We start from the raw sequence: 4397 nt of genomic DNA, 5'->3' as shown, positions 1-4397 counted from the left end.
TTCAACCAAACTGTCTTACTCATTATTTCTCTGTCTCTGTCTCTCTCTCTCTCTCTCTCTCTCTCTCTCTCTCTCTTTCTCTCTCTTTCTTTTTATCTTTTTGTGGAACTCGGGTTTTGAACTTAGGTCTTCACACTTGGAATGCAGGCACTGTACTACTTAACATCTCCAATCCATTTTGCTCCAGTTATTTTTTGGAGGTGGGGTCTGGCAACCTATTTGCTTGGACTGGCCTGGAACTGTGATCCTCTTGATCTCAGTGTAAGCCACTGGTGCCTGGCACTTCTAATTGTTTCAAATATGATTCCACTACATTAGTAGTTCTACTAGGTAGCAAAATAGTTGGTTAGCTAACCACCAACAAAGATTGATTTTACTCTTTGAAGTTTTCATCCTTGCTATCTTATAATACACACCAGAAAATTCTGGAGCCATGTTGATTAGATTTGAGTTTTGGCTCTACCATTACTGTCTTAGGCAAGTTATTTTCTCACCTGGAAAATAGGCTAAAAATAATATTTACCTTTCAGGGTTGCTATGCAACTTAGAATAGTCCTCAACACATAGTAGGCAGTAGATAATTTAGGATTTTATTCCAAAGATGAGAGTTGCATTGTTTCCTTTATAAACTCAAATTCTAAGGCCATATAGTGAAGTAGAGTGTTAATAGTGTTATTGAATCTGTTGGTGTGGTAGTCAAAATCATGAGTCCTCCCCTGAATGTTTGTTTGATCTAAATGTTCTGTGAACACGTCACCAATCATATTTCTGTTTATATTGTATCATATGTATTGTTGGTTATTTTTTCTTGTGAAGCTCTACAAGATTCTAAAAATTCTAAAAATCTGCAAGATACAAGACCTCAGAATACTGGCTGTTCACATATCAATGTTGCCTGGTTTATCAAATTTCTAAAGTTCAGCATTCAACTTATTCACGATTAATTACAACATGATTCTGGTCTATTTGAAGGAAACTGCAAAGCGCAGTTAAAAGCAAAGCCAGAACCAAGAATAAAGGGCAGGCTGCATTCTCCTTTTTATCTTTTCCCAGAGTTTTAGTATTTTTCACTGTATTTCCCTATGGGTGGATTGGGAGGCAGAGCAATTCTTAAATAATTTATTCTGAAATGAGAAGAAGAGGAAGGGGACAGCACTTCTCCCAAACTCTGCCATTCCTACAAAGTCACTGTTGTTCGTTCCCATCTTTCTCCTGGGTGGTTTTGTCTCTGAGTGATGGCAAGAGCAGGGAAAGCCAAACAGACAGAACAATGTGAGTATGTAACTATATGACTTTACTGCCGGGTGTATAGACTCCAGCTAATCATTTTATTTTGTAACTCCATTATTTGCTTCCATAGTCTTTTCTGTGTGGTATCAAACTCCCCCAACTCCTCTCTCAACACAACTCACTTAAGTGGAGCTAGTAGAACAAGTGAGGATCTGCTTGTAATTACTGCTTAATTCATTTGCATGTGGATGTTCTCATTATAATGTCATTAGCATGGGGAGGGAGTCTGGTTGCCTGAGCAACCAGGAGTGGGGCAGGTGCAGTTCAGCCTCAACTGGATTCTCTGCTCTGTTTGGTCAAACTCCACCTGTATTCCTGGCTCTTATCACTCTTGTAGCTGCCAGAATGAAAACATTCCAGTGTTACCTTCTTTATTTTGTCTGAGTCGCCAGAATTTCTTGGTAACCTATGTGGTTCAGCCTGAGTTTACTAACAACCCTTTTGTTTTAACTAGCCATGCTTGGGGACTTGGGCTTCTAGTCTGTGCTGTCCAAAGTGGTAGCCCCTTACCACACATGACTAGTGAACACTTGAGATGACATTAGTCTGGATTGAGATGTGCTATAAGTGTAAAGGATCCAAAGGGCATCAAAGACTTCATATTAAGCAAAGAATGTAAAATATCTTATTGGTAATTTTGTTAAATGTAAATCTATGTTGAAATGGTAATATTCCAAATGTATGGGGTCAGATAAAGTATATTATTAGGGTAGGGAGGTATCTCAGTAACAGAGTGCTTTCTTAGCATGTATGAGGTCATTTATTTATCCCCATAAATAAATAAACAAATAAATAAAGTATATTATTAAAAGTTAATTTCACTTTGCCGCACTACCCAGGGAGGGATCCATACGCGTTGTTCTTTTTTTTTTCTTTTTTTATTATTCATATGTGCATACAATGCTTGGGTCATTTCTCCCCCCTGCCCCCATCCCCTCCCTTACCACCCACTCCACCCCCTTCCTCTACCCCCCACCCCCTCAATACCCAGCAGAAACTATTTTGCCCTCATCTCTAATTTTGTTGAAGAGAGAGTATAAGCCATAATAGGAAGGAACAAGTGTTTTTGCTGGTTGAGATAAGGATAGCTATACAGGGCATTGACTCACATTGATTTCCTGTGCATGTGTGTTACCGTCTTCTTGAGTCCTGTCATAACTTATAGGCAAGCTAACACAATGTCCGGAGCCCTTGATGTCCTGCAAATAAAGAAGGAGGATGTCCTCAAATTCCTTGCAGCAGGAACCCACTTACGTGGCACCAACCTTGACTTCCAGATGGAACAGTACATCTACAAAAGGAAAAGTGATGGTATCTACAGAATAAATCTGAAGAGGACCTGGGAGAAGCTTCTGCTGGTAGCTGAGCCATTGTTGCCATTAAAAACCCTGCTGATGTCAGTGTCATATCCTCCAGGAATGTCATTTCCTCCAGGAATACTGGCCAGCAGGCAGTGCGGAAGTTTGCCACTGCCACTAGAGCCACCCCAATTGCTGGCCGTTTCACTCCTGGAACCTTCACTAACCAAATCCAGGCGGCCTTCCGTGAGCCACGCCTTCTGGTGGTGACCACCAGCTTCTCACAGAGGCATCTTACGTCAACTTGTCTACCATTGCTCTGTGTAACACATTCTCCTCTGCGCTACGTGGACATTGCCATCCCATGCAACAACCAGGAGCTCACTCAGTGGGCCTAACGTGGTGGATGCTAGCCCAGGAAGTTCTGCGCATGCGTGGAACAGAGATGCTGAAGCGATTGAGAGGGAAGAACAGGCTGCCGCTGAAAGGCTGTGAGTAAGGAGGAATTTCAGGGCGAATGCACTGCATCAGCTCCTGAGTTCTCTGCTACTCAGCCTCAGGTCGAAGACTGGTCGGAAGGTGTGCAGGTGCCTTCTGTGCCTATCCTGCAGTTAGTTCCCTACTGAAGACTGGAGCACCCAATCTGCCACTGAAGACTGGTCTGCCGCTCCCACTGCTCAGGCAACTGGGTAGACGGGGACAACCACTGAATGGTCTTAAGTTGTTGATCTGCCAACATTTCAGCAAAACGGAAAAAAGGTTGATGGAAAATAAACACCAGGGAAAAGAATGGGGGAGGGGGTAGAGGGGGAGAAATGACCCAATGTACACACATGTGAATAAATGAATAATAAAAAAATTTTTAAAAAGACTTGTTACCAGATTGTTTAAAAATAAACGACAGATTCTCTTTTCTAGAGGAAAAAAACAAAAAAAAGAAACCAGTTTCTAAAAAAAAAAAAATTAACAATAAAAGTTAACTTCATCTAGTTCATTTTACTATTTAAATGTGACTACTAAAACATTTAATATTAAATATGAGACTGGCAAGGCCTAGGTAATGGATCTCTCCTCTCAATCTTTTCTCCTATCAGTGCTGCCTCTTAATCAAACAGCTGTCACCCTATGCAGAACTTCTACACCTAAGTTTTTGCAATTGCCTAGAAATTTGCTTGTTTTAGCCATCATTTCATGAATACTCTTAGAGGGTAAGGGATTTGATTCTCCTATCAACTCCGGAATTCCCTCCTACAAAAGTGTTGATGGATGGTCTTACCATGTCCTGCTTGGATGTCACTACTTAACAAAACAACATATGTAGAACAATTCAAATTCTAAGAATGATTTTCCTTATAGTAACAAGAAATACGCTTCCCTATGAAGCTACTCGCTTATGTGAGTTGTGTCCCTGGAATAAAATAGTGTTAAAGTTTGCCACTTCCATATGAGGGCTACTGTCATGGTACACTTAGCTCAGCTTCTCTTCCTTAAACATGGTCCCCTCCCCTCAACAATTTGTCACAGGAATGGACTTGAGGCTCAACTATCCTATTGCCCTCTTTCAGGTCTTTATCATTCATCAATGTCCTTGAAAAATGTGGACTCCAGAAGTGGGCACCACTCCGGATGTGACTCTGCACACTGTGGAGAAAATAGTGACAATCTTCTTCCTCTTCATCAGCACAGAGAGTTTAATCAATTTAGCCTAAAACTGCATTTCTTTTGTCACCTTCTCTAACCTATTATTGACGCATGATCAGCTTTTCATTCAATGAAACTAACACATCTTTTTTTTCAACACTTCTTTAG

General features: G+C 40.9%; 1 pseudogene; it reads left to right on the top strand.

Annotated features, from left to right (window-relative positions):
* Positions 1-2463: 2463 nt before the first annotated feature.
* LOC109688009 (small ribosomal subunit protein uS2-like) lies at positions 2464-3308 on the top strand (annotated as a pseudogene).
* Positions 3309-4397: the final 1089 nt, after the last annotated feature.

Source organism: Castor canadensis, chromosome 4 (genome assembly GCF_047511655.1).
Source record: "Castor canadensis chromosome 4, mCasCan1.hap1v2, whole genome shotgun sequence".
NCBI classification, from domain to species: Eukaryota; Metazoa; Chordata; class Mammalia; order Rodentia; family Castoridae; genus Castor; species Castor canadensis.
This window is presented reverse-complemented; position numbering and strand designations above follow the sequence as displayed.